This window comes from Ambystoma mexicanum, chromosome 2p, assembly GCF_040938575.1.
Source record: "Ambystoma mexicanum isolate Mex_15411 chromosome 2p, UKY_AmexF1_1, whole genome shotgun sequence".
NCBI lineage: Eukaryota > Metazoa > Chordata > Amphibia > Caudata > Ambystomatidae > Ambystoma > Ambystoma mexicanum.
Genome location: NC_090923.1, coordinates 154,996,910 through 155,016,025, shown reverse-complemented (window position 1 = coordinate 155,016,025; position 19,116 = coordinate 154,996,910). Strand labels below are relative to the sequence as shown.

General features: G+C 48.7%; 1 long non-coding RNA gene across 1 annotated transcript in view; it reads right to left on the bottom strand.

Annotated features, from left to right (window-relative positions):
• LOC138565848 (uncharacterized) overlaps positions 1-17,477 on the bottom strand; it is a 37,308-nt gene extending 19,831 nt beyond the window's left edge. The window contains exon 1 of the long non-coding RNA XR_011301658.1: positions 17,373-17,477. This is a non-coding gene — a long non-coding RNA (uncharacterized lncRNA). The remainder of the gene's footprint in view (positions 1-17,372) is intronic.
• Between the last annotated feature and the right edge of the window lie 1,639 nt (positions 17,478-19,116).

Here is a 19,116-nt window from a genome sequence, read left to right as displayed (position 1 = left end):
TTTTTAGGGGAATTGTGAATTTATCAAGGGATTTGGGTTTTCTTCAAATTGTGAATCGGTATAACATTTCAGGGTATTTCCTTCCAGTGTGGAATGGCACTTGAAACTGGGAGGAAGGTTTTTTTCAAAAATGGAGAAAGGTTCCCATCACCAGTTTGCTCTCCTACAGAGATGACACTGAATGTGGGGTCTTGATTGTTCCCAAAGTGGAATTCTATTTGGTCAGGCCATTGTTCAATCATGTCACATGTGCCATTTAAACTTACGTAGTTTGTGCTCTGTTTCAGTTTTATTGGCCAGTTAGTATGTGTCCAGAGACCTTGTTCACACAGTCAATCAGGGGTGATAACCTCTGGAGCAGGTAATTCCCCAGGAGACAAGGTGTGCCCTCTGGAGTGACTACTATCACAGGGTGTTTCACCTTATGTCGCCCAATTTCGATCTCCTGATCTGCAGTCCCCTCGACGGAAATGTAAGTTTTGGGGTTGTCCAGGAAGTGGTGTGATGAGAATTTGGTGACTTTCCACCTTCCAGAATTAATTTGGTCAAATGCCTTTTTTGACAGAAGGGTGGCTTGAGATCCTGTATCCACCAGCGCTGAAAAGACACCCTGGTCCTGCGCCTTGATGGAGGCATAAAATCTGCCTTCTCTCTCCTCTAAGGGGCAAAGGAAATGTGCATTTTGTGCCAGCTTAGCAGTTCATTTCTTTATTTTGAACTCTGACACTGTGTGATCTTGGGCAGCTTTTGGTGTCGGAGTCCCGGAATCTGTGAAGAAAATTTGGCACCCAGATATTTGGGGGTTTGTAAAGTGCCCTTTTTCCCCTGGTTCTCAGGTGTCCCCCTTTTCCTAGAGACAGCCACTTGAACCGGTTTGGGGGGAGGATCCCTCATTGATTTCAGAATCCTCTGGGTGACATGGCTGGGGTTCAGGAATTGGTGGTTCTGGGTCAGTCCCCATACTTAGCCAGTCTGAGTTAGGGTCTTTTGGGACATATTTTTCCTTGGGAGGAATCCCCCATCCCTGAAAGAGAAGATTTTCTTCTCTGAATTCTCCAGGGATTCTTCCCCTTCAAACTGGATGACGCAGACTTCCTCCACAAACTGGGTTTTCTTTGTCCCTTGGTTTCTCCTACTTACCCTGTGTTCCCTAGGTTGCAGCTTTTCGGGGGCAGGTGATTTGGATTCAGGCTCAGAAGTTTTTAGGGGTTTGTCTCGGGTAAGGAAGAAGTTTTCCTCTAGGGCTTTGCATTACCCTTCCCCCGGGCCTCCTCCTGGAACCTGTTGATTGTCAGGGTTTCCTCCCCATCGTTGCTCCGGGGTACCAGACCCAGGGTTTGAGCTGTTCTGGGCAGCCAGGTACATTTGAGGGCCCTGCTGAGCCCTCAACATGCGACGCAGGTGTTGGGTCAGACTCTGGACTTGGCATTTCAGTTGCGACATCATCTCTGGTTGGTCTGGGGATCTAGAGCCATACCTTTGCTGCTCTCAGGAAGGGTAGCTTCCCCTTCTCCCAGAGTAGCTCGGGTATTGAGAGTTTCCCTGGTAGCCCTCCATCCTTGGTCTCCCTTCTCCCTGATTTGGGGTATTAGGGTCCTGAAAGCAGGGAGAGAGCAGAGGATTGTTCTGAAAGTTAGGGTTTGGAGGGTAGCTGGGGAAGAAACTTAAGTTGGAGTGTGGAGCATTTCTTCCCTCCTGAGGGACGTTTTGAGGGAAGTTTTGTGGAACGTTTTGTGGGACATTTAGAGGGAGGTTTCCTGGGGCCGTACTTACCTGATTGAACAGCCCCTTGTGCCGGGGAAGTCCATACATACCCCAGGATGGGTTGGTTACCCTTGTACCTCGGGCTAATGTAGGTGGCAGAATCAGGTGATGCATGTGTTGGATACCCTGCCTGGCTACCGCCCACTTGGGATAGATCAGAGGGTCTCCTCTGCCTCTCATTTAGCTTATTAGAGGGAGCAGTGTTTTAGCCCCCCCATTTCTAAATCCAGACTGGGGGTATTCTTCACCTTCACCACCTTGGCAGCAGCAGGGGAGTTGGATGGTTCGGGACTTTTGGGATTGTTTTTGTTTTCAACAGGCTTTTGGACCTCATAGATCTGGGTAGTCTGTTCTATTACCCAATCCAGGGTCCTTTGATCATGGAAGTCCATTATCAATTGGGTCATGATATACTTAGGGAGGGCATGGAAATATACATTAATAAACTCCCTACTATTTGTGCACACCTGTCTAGAGGCCTGGGCAAATGCCTGCTTCAGTTCCTGCATGAACTCTCTAGGTGCCTGATCCTCTCCACGCTGCAGGTTGTAGGCCGCCTTGCAAGCCTCCTGAGAGTTCCTGTGCAGAGACAAGTGTTTCAATATGGCCGCCTTGTAGGTAGACCATCTTGAATGATCTTGATCCTCCAGCCCAGCAAAGAAGGTGGAGTAATCGTGGAGAAAGTCCACTTGACAAGCTCCATGGAATTGTGATAATTTTTAATGCCAAATTATGTCATCATCTGGTCATACAGCTCCAGTTGCTCCCACACTGAATACACATCTCTGGCATCTTCATTTAATATTCTGGCACTGCTGTTTCTGAGAATGTTGCTTCAGCTCTCCAATAATTTGGCAAATCTTGCATTGTGTCATTCACGTATGCCAGGCAATTGCCATTTTTATGCATCTCCATGTTTGGAGGCTCAATTTCACTCCTTTTTGCTTTGAAAGTGCAGGACCTCATTTCCACATTTATTTCAGGGCAGGCCTTTCAATTTTGGGGAGACCTCACAACTGACTCTGACCATTTAATTATGGCATCCAAGGCTATTTCACCCCACACAAGAGAGTGCTTGAGGGAAGAGGGGAAAGACCCAATTGCAAGAGAGTGATTGAAGAAATCAGCAGGGGAAGGGAGCCGATGTTGTCCTTAATATTTCTTGAAGAACAGGAGGAGACCTGTTTGGAGGAGACCTTCATAGAGCAGATAGCCCTAGTGATATTTTCCGATGTGATAGGAGAATAGGAGAGAAAAGCTGAGGGAGGTTGGTAGGCCAGGGTTGGCAGGGGTATAGGAGGGGCAGGGGGGAGAAGGGAAAGAGGGAGTGCTAAGAATTTCCTGAGTTTTTGCAGTGAAGTGGGTGACCAGTGCAGTGCAGAGGCCCTGAGATGGAAGAGGCGAGGTGGAGACTTCAGAAGGATTGGCTAGTTCCTTGCAGATTTTAAAGAGTTCAGCCGTGTTGTTGGATGCTCCAGAGACATGGGCCTGGATGTGGGCCCTCTTCTTAGAGCAAATGGTGAGACGAAATTGCCTTTGGAGAAGGCAACAGGCCATTTGTCAGAGGATGAGCCTGACGCCCGCCACTTCCGTTCTGCAGCTCTGCATTTGTACTTCAGGTCGGCTAGATCGGAGTCGGACCAAGTGTTACACTTGGTGACATGTTTCAGGTGGATCCTCATGATTGGGGCAAGAATGTCGAGTGTGTTAGAGATGGCGAGATGGAGGCTGCTGAGAGCCGAGTTGAAGGTGGAGTCTGCAGTGAGAGGAGAGGGTGGGATGAAGGTGGATGCAAAGGCAGCAACTGACACTCGTTTCATCAGGCGTATGTCCGTGAACAATGTTGGCAGATCTGGGGGAGGTGTGGTCAGAAGGCTAAGAGGTCAGAGGAGAGGAGGGAACGGTCTGGCCAGAAAAGTGGAGTGGTTTGTGGGGTTGAGAATGAAACATCTGTCTGACTAAAGGCATCAAGAGTGTATCCAGACGAGTGGGTAGGACCAGAGAGGAGAATGGCGAGGGAGAGCGAGGTGCAGAGGACATGGAAGAGAATGGAAGCCATGCTTGAGTAGTCAAGGTGGACGTTGAAGTCACCCAGTAGAAAGAGTTTAGAGGAAGATGTCAGGAGAGAGGAGGAGAAATCAGACCATTCAGAGAGGAACAGGGTGATCGAGTCAAGGGGTCTATTGATAGTGACAATGGTCAGGGAGGAGATAGGAGAGATGACCAGTTTATAGACCAGGCCTACGAAGAAGGAGTATGGCTGGGTGGGTATGATGGACCCATTCAGGGAAGATAAGGGCAACCCCACCACCAGAATGGTTAGGGCTAGGCTTAGAGATGATCTTGTAGCCATCAGGGAGAAGGAAGTCAAAAGCAGTGACTGAGCTGGTAATGAGCCATGTCTCTGTAGGAGTGAAGATATTGAGGTCAATGGGCCTCATTACGAGGTGGGCGGTAAGGGATTGCCGGTACCGGTAAGGGCACCGGTACTGGTAATCCCTTACCGCCCTATTACGAGTTCCCTTTGCGGGTCCCCCCTTAACGCCTGGTTTTACCAGACGTTAAGGACGGGACCCGCAAAGGGACTTTGGTGCTAATAACGGTACCGCAATTTGCGGTACCGTTATTAGCACCTTCCCCATTCCCATTGAGCCCTATGGGGGCTCAAATGGGAATGGGGAAGGGCTCTGGTGAATGGGGAATTACCGCCCCCGCCAACCTTGGAATGGGGCGGTAATAGCTCCATTCACCAGGGCGGAGTCGGTAAGGATTTGGAGGCAGCCATGGCGCTAATAGTGCCATGGTTACCTCCAAACTCCTAATGAGGCCCAATGTATTCAAGGAGGAGGCAGATGGCAGCAGAGTGTTTGATAGCAGAGCATTCATTAAGCGTAAGTAGATGAAGCAGGTCTTTGCCTTTGAAGGTTTTCCACGGGCTACAGGGGCGTGGTACACCAATTGTAGGAGGGGGAGGAGGGAGAGAAGAGTGAGTAGCAGGTGCAGGAAGGAAATTGATGAGGGACGGCAGGCGCTGGTCAAAGAGGAGGAAAGTGGGTTGTGGACCGTGAGCCTTGATAGTGCCATTAATGATACACCTGGATGATGAGAAGCCCACCAAGAGTACTTCCCATCTGTGCCACCATTAATGGGAGAGGATATGAAAGGAGAGGGATTAGAGATACGATGAGTGGTCCAGAGATATGAAGAGGTGACAGAAAAGACGATATCAGTGGCAATCTCTCTGGAGTTTGCGCTGACGTAGATGACTGCAATGGGTAGACCAGGGTTGGTGGTCAGGAACTCTTTTTTAAACTTTCTCCTTCCAGACTTCGTGAGAGAAGGAGGATAGGTAATAGTAAAGGAGTAAGAATAGATAGGTGAGATACTGAGTGCCATAGGGCTGGCAGGAGATGAGAATGAAGGATAGAAGGAGAGACTGCACGGTAGGAACACAAACTCACCAGACGGCCTAGTGGCCGAAAAGGGAAGCAAAACAGATGCAGTAGAAACACTTGGGTAGAAAATTGGGAGTGTACAGTTGTTAAACACCGGGATATTACGGCAGGTGGCAGAAACAGTAAATCCCTATTTCTATGGCATCCTATAGGACTCCATGGAAATGGGGACACGGTAGCACTGGCACTGTTTCTAACAGTACCTTGCTTCTGTGGCAACCATGCCGTTAGGGGCCTGAAAACCCGGCAGGTCAGTCCTGCCAAGGAATCCGTGGCCTCTATCGGTATCAATGTAGTATGGTGGTCCGGAAAGGGTGCCGGTACGTTGCTACTGGCACCCTTATTCGCAGACTGCCATACTTGGATGAGTTATCTGAGGAGTCTATCCTAGATGCAGGGAAATAACTAGCAGAAGAAATATTCAAAGAATGGTGCATGCGGTATTAAAGCATATTCCTGCAACCCAGAATCATTTCCACACATTTGCCCGAAGAACTACGTATGGCAGGCCTGGTAATAATCTGTAATCACTGCCTAATGCATGTTACTGAAGAAGCGGGTGTCATTTCAGAACCATAAGAGAAAATACGGGAGCAGACAGTCACATGTGCCAGTGCAGGCTTAGGCCAGTGCCACTAAGCCTGCATTTTAGAAATACATAACTGGTGACTACTCGCGAGACCCGGCAATTGTGAGATCTCGCGAAATATACTGAAGGAACCGACATGCACATTGACGAGGCTAGAGAGCAACAGAGCAGCATCAGCTCCCTGCGCTCCTCCTGCATGGGGAGTTAGAGACTTTCTATAGCCACAAAGACTATGAGAAGGCCTAGAGACTTGAACACTATATTTCAGTGAATATAACTGTGCTTTGCTACTGCCTTCATTTATGCTGCCACTGGTACTCATCAATAAAATTAATGTCACAACTCTAAAGAGGGTTTGATCATTTTATTATACAACATAATGGTCGACAAGGAGCGGACTCAGACCCCATGACCCACCATGCAAGGTGCAACTCCACCCCACCTTTTCTGAAATCTCCAGATAGGCCCACTATGCCATGGCCTCAATGGAAACCATTATTTACAACATACTTTGATGCGCTGGGAGGTGCGGAATACACAGCTCTGAGGCTCAGGGCAATACTGCTAAATGCATTAGGAGTAGAAGGACAAAGAGTGTTTGCCAGTCTAACACCAGAAGCGAAGCGGTGATGGGAGATGATGATGATGTGTACAAGGAAGCAGTGAGGAGGATCGTGAGATGATTCGCCAGCAAAGGAAACACAGTATTTCACAGAATTTGATTCTATGGTCATGAATAGGAGGCTTTTGAACCAGTGGGCACTACATCACAAAGCTACAAGAGTTGGCCACCCTCTGCAACTTTGGGAATAATTCAGAAAGGATGATTTGCGACATGTTGAAAGTACACACAAATAGCAGGAAGGTGCTGGACAAGTTCATCATGGAGAAGAAACTCCAGCTGGACAAATCCGTTCAGATTGCGAGAGCTGTTGAAGAAACGGCGCAAAGGCGCAAAGAGTTCCCCGGTAACTCAGGTGCTCAGAAGTCCAGGCCCTAATGTTTACAGGGAGGAAAGAGAAACAACCAGCTGAACCCTGAGAAGGAAGGTGGGGAGGAAGGAACCCCTCAAATTCCACAGATGCACCGTACTTGGCCAACGACAGGGAATGTCCTGCGAGGGACAAAGAATGCCCTGTCTACAAAAGGATTGGGCATTTTGCGATTGCATGCAGGTGGCGCAACAAGAAAGTGAACACTGTACAGGCGGAGGAAGGAGACACGTCGTCCGAACAGGGAGCAAGACCCACTGTCATAATGGTAAACAGCTCGAAGGCCAGGAAACAAAAGCCTCATTGCATCATCAGAGAGGATGGGATGGAGATGAAAGTAATGGCTGACTCAGGGTGTGACTTAACAATACTGCCCATACACACATATAAGGAGATGATGGGAAGCGATAAAGTAGAAATACCTTGCACGAAACACAAACCCACAGTGTTTGGGGGCGCTACAGTAAGTTTGCTGGTTTACATTAACAGAGTCGTCCAGTTCAAAGGAAGGGAGACCAGGACCAGAGTGTATTTGGCCAGGGAAGGCCCAGTGGTTCTGGGGTGGGACAACCAAGCCAGACTAAAGATTAAGTTGGATCCCAGCATGGAGGATCAAGTACTAGCAGTCAATACAGGAGGAGTGCCGGTGTCGTAGGAAGATTTCCCCAAACTGTTTTCTGAAGGGCCAGGAAGAATCAAGAAGTACGTACATAAGATAATGCTCAGAACCAACGAATTCAAAGTGAAACCCAAAGTACATTCCGTGCCAGCGACGGCCCGAAACATACTAAAGATGAAACTGGAAAAAATGGTAAAAGAAGGTACCATCGAGGAAGTGTAAGCTTTCGTGTGGCAAAGTCTTGTGGTGCTAATAAAAAACAGAACTCTGAGGACTTGACAATTTGTTTAGACCTCTGCAGCCTAAACTGTGATCACGGACAGATATCACCTCCAGAGCATAAAAAACTGATACTAATGATCAAGGCGACATATCCCCAGATACACCTACATAAGGAATCCAGGCCCCTAACTGCGTTCATCACCCCATTTGGCACTTATCAGTTCACCAAGATGCTGTTCGGCCTATCATCAATGGCATCTGCCTTTCAGCGGATGATGGATTTGCTTCTACGGGACGTGAGTAGCGTCTCGTATTTTCAAGATGACATATTGGTCTATGTGGAAGATGAGCATATTCACGACAGAATACTAAGAAACGTCCTCAACAAGCTAAAAGAGGTTTGTGTCAAGCTCTGGTACGACAAGTGTGTGCTGAGGGCCAAGGAAGTCGAATACTTAGGATACAAGATATCCAGTGAGGGGATCAGACCCAAGCGAAACCTGGTGCAGGCTATCGTAAAAGCCCATGAACCCGCAAACAAGGATGAGCTAAAATCCTTTTTGGGGCACGCCGAGTATTATGCCAAGTTCATTCACAATGTTTCGGAGGTCACTGCACTGTTAAGAGATCTACTCAAAAAAGAAGCTAAGTTTACATGGTCCCAGGCACATAAGCAAGCGGTCGAAAATATTAAGGAAAGGATTGTGAAAGCCTTGTGTTTGCAGTTGTCCAACCACAAGTCGGATGCGATTATCACCACCGACGCCAGTGTGTACGGGCTGGGAGATGTCCTGACTCAGAAGACAGGAGATTCAGAAAGCGTAGTGGCGTTTGCACCCGAGGCATTATGCAAAGCTGAGAGACATTACTTAACAGTGGAAAAGTAGATGTTAGCCTGCGTATGGGCGGTGGAGCACTTCAGGACTTAGATTTGGGGCACACAATTGAAACTGGTCACTGATCATAAACCATTGATACGCATGTTAAATCTCAGAGGGATAAAAACCTTCACGCCACGACAAGCTCGCTCTGCAGGAAAACTTCAGGAGTACACGTTTGACAGAGTGTACATAGCAAGGTGGAAGACAGCCCAAGCAGACTGCCGGCTCAAGCTACCAAGAAACAGTGAGAAGGCAACCACGTTCTTATAATATGAATGCATGATAGCATCCGTAGTGGATCTGAGAAGTGCTGAATTTCTGGAAATGAGAGAGGGCCATTGGAACGAGGAAGCCTGCAAAGTCCCCACAATGGTAAGAATCAGGGAATGGGCCCGGAGAGGGTGGCCCGAGGAAAGAGGCATGAGGACATATTGGAAAGTATCAGAGGAGATATTTGATGCTGAAGGACTGATCATAAAGGGCAACCAGATGATGCCACCAGTGGGCATGAGGAAAGTAATTTTGTCTAGGGCCCACTCAGATCATTTATGTAACACCATGACACAACGTCGAGTGAGAGAGGCCTACTGGTGGCCGACATGGATCATGATATCCTCATGACGATCGACAGATGTCACAAATGCTTGAACAGCGATAAGAGGCTAAAGACAAGACATGCCCCACTCATACCCACGGAAGTTCCGGAAGGTGTGTGGCAAAAAGTAGGACTAGACTTTATCGGCCCCATGAAGGCGATGTCGCCTGAGAACCATTATGGAGTAGTCATGGTCGGTTACTTGTCAAAGGGGGTGGAAGCCGAATTCGTGTCAAATATCAGCATGTCAACCATCATAGAAGTACTGACAAATGTGTTCCAGGGAGAGGGGATACCCAAGGACATTGTCACTGACAACGGAGTCCAAAAAATCTCACGAGAAATTGAGACTTCCTTGAAAAAGAACAGCATACAAAAAATAAAAGCAGCGCTGTACCACCCCCAGGCCAATGGGCTGGTGGAAAGAGCGTATAGATTCATCAATGGAGCAATAGAGCCGGCCACGGAATCTGGAATGGACCCCTTGAAAATGGTCAAAGAAGCCGTAGCAGCCCACCGCTTGACCCCCAACAGGGTCACCCAAGTGTCACCCTTCCGCATGCTGAGGGGGAGGAGAGCAGCGTCCACGTTAGTACCCCCATGGTTGGCTAGCCTGAGGGAAGACGAAGAAGTGAATATGGAGGACGTGGTATGGAGGATAAAGAATAGCAAGGCCCAAATGAAGAAATAGAATGATCGGCAGAGAGCAGCCCAAAGTCAAGAAGTCAGAGTAGGTGACTGGATCAAGATTAGCCTACCACTCAAAGATCAAGTGACGGGATCCAAGTTCAGTCGGCCTATCAAGGTAGTGCACAGCGGTACCGACCACGTCCGCACCCAAGACGGCCGTACGTGGATCATAGAACATGTGACAGTGTTTGAGAGGCATCAACCAAAGGAGAGAGCAAACGATGAGTCAAACATCCGAGTTCACCAAGACCAGGAAGCAGCACGGGAGCCGCAGCGGGAGGCACAGAGGGCACCCCACATGGAGAGTGAAACAGGAAATGAACAGCCGTAGACGACAACAAAGAATTCCACATGCCGGTCAGTGAGTGTGAGCAAGAGGACCGGCCAAGGAGAGAGCGCAGAAGACCGGTGAATTATAACGACTATATAATGAATTAAAACTTTTGTTGTGTTACCAAAGGGAGGTATACAGAACTACTCGTGAGATCCAGCAACGCAGCGATCTCTTGAGATCTGCACGAGAGAGGTGCGGAACACTGAAGGAAGCGACATCCGCATTGATGAGGCAAGAGAGCCATGGAGCAGCAGCAGCTTCCGGCGCTCCTCCTCCATGGGGAGTTAGAGACTTGCTATAGCCACAAGGACCATGAGAAGGCCTAGAGACTTGAACACTATATATTGCAGTGAATATAACTGTGCTTTGCTACTGCCTACATTTATGCTGCCACTAGTACTCATCAATAAAATCAAGGTTACAACTCTACAGAGGGTTTGATCATTTTATTATACAGCAGCCGTGTCTTGGGGTGGAGAGTTGTGTCTCTGATACAATGTATTCAGTAGCGGTCCACCGCGGTGGACCTGGTGCGTGGCTGACATAGGGCATGCTTTGCTTCTGGTGAATGTTAGATCGAGGAGCACCTTGTCAGGAGTAATCTGCAGAGTGAGAATGAAACAGGCCCTGTGGTTCAGTAGTGGGAGCGTTTGGCACCGGTTAAGCTAGGCTCACTCTGCAGGCTGGAAAGCAAGGAATGATCGACGGTTGGCACAGTGCACCGCTTCAATAGGTTGGTCAACTGGGGCACGAGGTAAGAAAGAGAGAGTGCTCTGCTGCATGGAAGTATGGAGCACTTGGTACCAAAGAAGTGAGCAGCGTTCTACAGCATCTCCATAGGCCATTTCTGCAGAGAGAGAGTAGTGTCTCGGTGAACAAGTTCCCCAGTGAGGGAAACCACGTGCAATGGACGGAAGGAGCAATTGGTGGTTTTCTCAGTCCAGAAATCAAACTAGTGGGTCAGAATTTTGATAAGCAGCTAACAAGTGAAAAATGCACCTTATAGCAGGTTCTCAGATCTGAACATGCTCACTGCTTTGACATGTGCTCTGTCTTTCTATGACCCCTACTCACCTCTGACATCCAGATGACAATTCCTCATGGCACCCTCCATCTTGCTCCAGTGGTTCACCATCTATCCCACTGGTGCCAGGGAGGACAAAGGGAAGTTGCTGCATAGTAGCGCGCGCAGAAAGTGAGAGAGTCACCAGTGTCTAATTCATCCTGCCCCAGCTATGATGTCAACAAAGGCCACACCACCTGATGATAAAAACATGGTCCATTCACCCACGTGGCATGCCCGCGATGAACATCAACTTCTCACCGCTCTTGCCTGATAATTGGGCAATATGGCAGTGCCTCATTGTATGTCCAGGGATCGCAACACGGCCCTCTCTTGATCTCTTTTTCATCTTTCTCCACTAAGAAAAGCTCTTCATGAATTTATTTGGTAGTATAGTAGCATAATTAATCATTTTTGACACATCTAATTTTATTTTACTTTTATTGTTTCTTGCTGCTAGTTTGATGTAAGGTAAGGTATGATAATGGTGTGGTAATGTTTATTTATATAGCGCCTATACACAAGCGTTTCAAAGCGCTCAAGGAGGAAAGGAAAACGGGGAAAAAACAACAATCGCTCAGAGCCCTTGAATTTCTGAGACGATAAACGGTCCGTACAGGCAGATTAAGTGAATATTATACATTTAACAGTTTAGATACAGAAAATAGGCCTGCCGGTGATTCTGCATTTTTTTCATGTGCACATTAAGGGGTGAAGACAAGGGAGAACAGACAGAAGATCTTTAGGCTGGGCTGTATACAGATCATGCAAGTGTGGGAGGGCTAGGGAGAGCTACGGGACCAAGTGCACCCGGTCAGTAGAGACTGGTGAAGTGTGGAGAGAGAGGGCTCTCAAGGTTTTATAAGTGCAGTGGGGTGTAGGGCCTTGCGGCAAGTGCAGAAGGACTGGTAGGGGTGCCTGGGACGTGTGAGACTATGAGGTGCACCGGGCAACCAGTCAATAAGCTGTATAGTGGGAGGGAGAGAAGGAAGAGCAGAGAGCTAGGTTAGTAGGTTAGGGTTAGAGAGGGAAGGAAGAGGAGAAGAGGAAGGTCTTGAGGAGGTTCCAGAATTTGAGAATATCCGGCTGTTCCAGAGGGAGGCACCTGCTGAGGAAAGGGATCTCCCCCAAATCTCTGCTTGGAGTACCGGCTCACTAGCAGAAGGTTGGAGGAAGAGGAGCAGAGTGTACGAGAGGGACAGTATTTAGGAAGGCAACATTCAAGGTAAGAAGGTCCCAGGCCCCAGAAAGCCTTGTGGACAATGCAGAGGGTGTTGAATTTGATCCTTACAGCCACGAGGAGTCACTGAAGGGATTTCAGTGCCGGAGAGATGCGGTCCCTGGGCTTGAGGCCAAGGATGAGTCTTGCGGTTCTGTTCTGATTGAGTTGCAGAGGGTGAAGGGCGTAAGCAGTGAGGTTGAGGAAAAGGCTGTTTCAGTAGTCCAACCTGGAGAGAACCAAGGCTCTGGAGACAGTGAGCCGATGAAAGAAAGTGAGAAAATGTTGAGTGCCTCTAAGGAGTTGTAGTTGATAGTTAGACTTTTCTAAAATGTCAGAAATGTGAGAGGAGAAGGAGAGAGTGGAGTCAAAGATGACCTCAAGGTTTTTAGCCTCACAGGTGGGGGTACACGCAGGGCCAAGGGAGGTCGGTCAGAGTAAGAGGGGGAAAGCGGGAGTAGGTGTCCCAATGCAAACAATCTCAGTTTTACTGGCATTGAGGCAAAGGTCATTTGCAGCACACCATGACTGAATAGCAGACAGACAGGAAGGTATGAGTGAGGAGGAGGAGGCGGCTGAGGGTAGCCTGAAAGATAGCTGTGTGTCATCCATGTAACACTGGAAATTAGAGGTGAAAGTGTCAATCACACGTGCCAAGGCAGCCATGCAGATGTTGAAGAATAGGTTAGGACCCTGGGGAACCCCGCAAGTTGAGAGGGTGATAGTTGAGAGAAAGGCACCAAGTTCGACCTAGGGTGGGCGGTTTGAGAGAAAAGAGGTTTGCCAAGCCAGAGCCTGAACTGTGATTCCCAAGGTGTCACGAAACCGTCAGATCAGGATGTTGTGGTTAACTGTGTCAAATGCAGAGGAGATATCAAGGAGAATGAGGACAGAGGGAGTATCAAATCAAGATTTGAGAGCAGGTCTTCACGGGTGTTCAGAAGAGCAGTTTCCGTGCCTCTGGATGCTCTAAATCCAGACTGATGGTCATGGAAACAACTGATTGATTCAGTGTGGAGGTTTAGCTGAGAGATAGCCAGCTTCTCCAGGAGATTGCCCCCATGCCCCCAGGAAAGGAGTGATAGAGATTGAGCGGTAGTTTGATGGAATGGAGGGTTCAGCAGAGGGCTTCTTGAGTAGAGGGTGCACAAGGGAATGCTTGAGGGCAGTTGGGAAAACTCCAGGGGAAAAGGAGAGGCTGCAAAGCTCAGCCAAGACTAGTGTGAGGGATATAATGTTGTCCTTGATGGTTTTAGAGGAGCAGGGGTCAACTTGCTTGGATGAGGCCTTCATAGACCGGACTTGTCCAGTGACCTCATCAGGTGTGACAGGAGAGAGAGAGGAGAGTAGAAGTGGAGGTGGGGCCAAGGGAGGCACCGGTGCTGGTGTGTGTAACGCTCACCTGGTATCCACGGGGACGTCACTCAGGCTGTTCTGACCTCTTACGACCTCGAACCCTTCCCTGGAGGCTATTCAACTGGAGACTGGGTTGAAACTCAGGATTGGTAGAGTTTAACTCCCTATTGTCTCTGTGTGCTTGAACCCCTTCTTCCCCAGGGTCCAACCCATCGCTTTGATCCACAGCTCACCTTGTTTTCTTGGATAGTGTTCTCTCCATCCTGCTTTCAGTGCAGGGGCACGTTGATTGATGCGGGCTCGTTGCTGCCTAGTTACTTCACTGGCAAGAGTCCGACAGGTAAGTATAATGAGTCTTTTGAACAGTTCTCTAACTTCATTCCTTTCCTTCCTTAGATGATGGCCGGCGTCCGGGGATGGCGGCGTGCTGCTGAGATGAGTAGCGCTGAAGGTGAGTAAGAGCGCGATGCGCGATGCACCCCTTTCGTATTTGTATTGAACTGAGTTATTTTCCTGTGTCTCTTAGGTGCCGCGACGTTTTCAGCGTGGATGCCGGTTATGAAGAACAAATGCAGTGAGTAAGCGCGGTATGCGGCACCTCTAGATGTTTCCACACTAACCTGGAGTGTCTTTTCCCTCTTGCAGATGGATGAGAAGTTCCGGAGACAGAGTTTGCCCAGAGCGGCTGGGATTCAGGTAAGCGTTTGAAGCTCGTACAGAATTTAAAAATAAGCAAAGATTTGCAGAATGCTTACTAATGCCTTTTTTCTGTTCTTTTCCCTTTTCCTTAGGAAGCGGCATGCCGGGATGGGAATGACACCGCAGAAGATGCCCGCAGAACAGCAGGAGTGATGAATGATGGGCAGAAGCGCTGCAAGGTAAGGCTGTTCCTAACAGGGTTCTTGTTCTTGCAGGAGCTGAGCGCAGAAGAAAGATGCAGGCCTACTGGAGACCGATCCGACACGGTGAGTGTCACGCTGCAGGTGCAGAAAACACAAAGCATGTTTCTCAGCCTGGGCATGGCTTAAATAGTCTCTGGGTATCCCAGGTGTCTCTGGGCTGAACCACACCCAAAAGACTAGACTGCACATGCAGTTCTGGGAACCGAAATATGTGGGGGCATCCATCTTGACCACATCAATGCACTACAAGTCCAATCCCCAATGTTATCCTATGGGAGTGAGTGAGTCTGGTGCCACAAGCGCCAAGTCTGACTCCAAGTGGGTCTTTGGAGGGATCGAGAGGCCGTTGAGGGCCATGTAGGTGATCGTGGCCTGGCTCCAGCCTGACATCTTGGAGGGCTGGGGACATGTGGGGCAGGAATCATGACAGTGTGTCCTGTGGTGTGGGGGTAAGGGAGGAGAAGATCGTGAAGTGTGCTGCCAGGGCCAAACAGAGGTCCTGGATGTGAGTGACAGAGGAGGAGGCCGCTGCCGGATTGGCCAGTTCCTTGCAGACATTGAAAAGTTCGGCCAAGTTGTTTGATGCCGCAGAGATGCGGGCTTGAATAAAGACTCTTTTCTTGGAGCGGATGCAGAGTCGATATTGCCTTTGAAGGAGGCTGCATGCCAGTTTGTCAGATGGTCCATCAGACGAGTTTCATTTCTGCTTAGCTGCCCTGCACTTGCATTTAAGGGCAGCCAAGTCGGAGTCGTACCAAGAGTTGAACTTTTTGGAAGGCTTCAGTCAGACCCTCATGACAGGGGCAAGAATATCAAGAGTATTGGAGACAGAGAAATTAAGGGCAGTGAGGGCTGTGTCAGGGTGGGAGTGAGACGCAGTAAAGGGAGGAAGAGAGTAGGAGGAGGAAAAGGCATCCACTTACACTTTTTTTCATGGGTCTGTTGATCTTGAAATCCAGTGGCTGTGCCGGGTGAGTTGCTGTCATAGGAGTGGAGAGCTCAGGTGAGTTGATAGAAAAGAGTGGTCAGTCCAAGAGAGAGAGGTAGTGAGAGGGATAGAGAGTGAGATGTCAGTGGAGATGAGAGCATACAACGTGTGGCCTGCGGTATGAGTGGAGCCAAAGGGTAGAATAGAGAAGGAAAGAGAGTCGTGTAGGTTGCGGAAAGGTCCCGACAAGTCAGGAGAGTGAAGGTGGATTTTGAGGTCACCCAGCAGGAGGAGTTGAGAGGAGGAGGAGAGTAGGGAAGAGGCTAGGTCGGCCCATTCCGAGAGGAAGAGAGAGAGCTCTCCAAGAGGCCGATAGCAGGTGGCCAGGAGGATTGAGAATTTAGGAGAGAGTGAGAGCCTGCAGACTAGGCACTCGAAAGAGGAGTAAGTCTGAATAGGGATAATAGACACAGGTATCCTTTCAGGGAAGATCAGTGCTACTCCACCACCTGCCTTCTTCAGCATGGGCGCAGAGATGATTTTGTAGCCTTCAGGGAGCAGAGTGTCAAAGCTTGTGACAAAGCTGTTCTTGAACCATGTTTCAGTGATGGCGAGCACATCAAGGTCCATGAGTTCGAGGAGGTTGCAGATATCAGTTGAGTGTTTAACAGCAGAGCGAGTGTTAAGGGTGGCAATGTGGAGTCACTTGCAGTCCTTAAATGTCTTCCGCAGGGGGGGGCGCATGGGATAGTACACCCCCTCCCCCGAGGATGGTAAGAGGGCCAGGGAGACAGTAAAGGATGGAAGAGGAGTCAAGGACGGCAAGGGTGCCGGGACAGAAGGCCAAGGTCCAGGCAACTGAACAGAGGAGGCGGAAGGTATAGTGGGCAATGGTGCCTGCGTAGAGGAGGAGGAAGGCACAGTGGTCAAGTGAGCCTGGCCAGAGGGTGAGATTAGAGAGGGGAGGGAGGAGCCTATCAAATAGGAGGAGGTTGGGTTGAGGACCCTGAACCATGATGGTTCAGTTGAGATATACATTAATGATTACTCTGGAAATGGTGAAGAGGTCAAGGAGGACCTCCCAGCGAATGCCACCATTAATAGGAGAGGAGGCGATAGGAGAGAGAAGATCGACTATGTAGCAAGTCCATAGGTCAGGTGAGGTTACGAAGAAGAGGATGTCAGTGACAGTCTCTCTGGCGGAAGCCTTGACATAGGTGTCTGCAATAGGAAGGCCTGGGTTGGAACTCAGGATATCCTTCTTAAGTTTCTTCCAACTAGATTTAGTGATAAGATAAGGATAGATGATTGTGAAACAGTTGGAAAGGATAGGAGATATAGATAGTGACATGGTAGGCAGAAGAAGAGGGGGGGGCTTTCCAGACCGAGCACTAATACACTTGGAGGAGTTGGGGGGGGGACAGAGGGAGGTGCGCCTTGTCGGAGCACAAACAGCCGCAGGCACACACTTTGTAATGGTTTTCCATTATTTCATCTATGTGTTTTTTTGTTGTTGAAGGTAGACTATAATGAAGTAACTTTGTCTCAACTAGCAGCAAAGGGAGAATCGGGATCTCTGGCAGTGAGCCACCTGACCTGTGATGCGATCCACAGAGATGCTAAAGAAAATATCTGAAATCCATGTGTCTCCTACGGCGAGCTGGAAGAGAATCCAAGGTCTGTCTAGGACACACATACACATATATATATTTATATATACACATACACACAGATGAGAGGAGACAGAAACATACACCACTTACCCTGCCCGAGGTCTGTGCGTCGATGCAGTGAGTGGGGGAATGGGAGGTGGGGCAAGGGTGGCATGCCCGAAGGCACAACCCAACATGGACTGTGGACCAGACCCTAAAATAAAACATGCAGCAGAAAAAAGGAATTGGGTTCCCACACTAATGCAATCATGGCTTGCACCATTAAATTAAAGGCACATTTCATAAAAGGCAAAGACAGTTCCCTGTTGACTTAACAGGCAGAGTGCTCGGTCAGGAAAGCCAGTTCATTAAAAGTTTGCCAGGAAGATTAATGCATTTTTTATTTTTATTTATTGGGTATTTATAATGCGCCTATATAGCAGATGGTGTATCAAAGTGCAACAAGACAAAAGGGGTGGGGGACAGGGATGAAGAAAAACAAAAATGGTCCTTCTAGGTCTTGTGCCATTCAAATCGTGCAAGTGCAGTAACAAGAAGTGCATTTGTGCTAAGGAGGGAAATGAAGTGCAGGTCAGAGCGGCGAGTGCACAATTGCTGGGGAGTGGAGGACAAAGGGGGGATGGGGAGGCCCATGGGCTAGCGGAGTGCTAAGGGGAGGCCAGGTGGACAAGTGCCAGGGGAATGCAGAGAGTGCAGGGGAAGAAGGTCCACGTGCTATGTGCGAGGAAGGTGCGGATGGGCTCAAAGGGGAGCAGGCCCAGCCAGCCTAGTGCAAGGGAAGGAAGCCCGGAAGGGCAAGTGCAGGTTGGGGGGGGTGGGTGGGTCAGGGGAGACCAAGTGCTGGAGTAGACTGGTCAAGGGGGGCCTGGTGTCCTGTAAGAATCAGAAGGAACCAGGCAGCCAGTCAAAATGAGGCAGAGGGGGACATTAGTAGGGGAGAGGGAAGGAGGAAGAGAAAAGGAGGGTCTTGAGAAGCTTCCAGGAAATTAAGGAGATCCGGCTCAAGTCTGAGAGGGGTAGGGAGGCCATTCCAGAGGAAGGCATCTGTGGAAGAGAGAGATTTACCCCAACTCTCTGCTTGGAAAAGTGTCTCATCTGCAGCAAGTTTATTTTTATTTCTTATGTTTGCATTTATAGCAGCGCACCAAACCCTCAGGCATCACGGCGCGAGTTACAGTAAGTGCAAGGAGACGTTTGTATGAGTGCAAAAGCAGCCAAGTAGGTTACAACTGTTAGGGTAGTTGATAAGGTTCTCACGGGTAAATAGAGGTTTGAATTGCGCACGCCATATTGGTGGCTGGGTTGACAGCGATGTTGACATAATGTGGCAATTTAGTATGAATCTAGTGTAGCTAATGGGAATTAGATATGTGTTATTTTTAGTGTTTTTTTGTGTTTTAGTTGATCCATTTTCAAATTGCATGTGCACAGCAAGATAAGTGTCAAAACTGCTGATACAACATAAATGCAATATAGGTGTGCCATGTCACATAGCGCATAACAATCAGCCAGCAGTGAGCTCTACATGTGCATGCGAGGTAAGAGATTTGCAATGGGAAAATCAGTGTGAGGTGAAGCAGTAGTCTTGAACATACATGTATAGGTACACGTGCATGGGGGTCTCTAGGGAAATAGGTTTTGGGCAGTATGAATATACAGATCTGTTTTGCTGTGGATTTCTCATTCAAGTTAGGAATTGTGCTGCTAAAAACCTGGGTTGGGCAATTGAACTCTGTGTCACTAAAAACAAGTTTTACAAGGTTGGGGAAAGAGAGCAGCAGTTGTGATGAATATCAGATGGACAGTTTCAGGCAGGTCTTTTTTATAGTCTCGA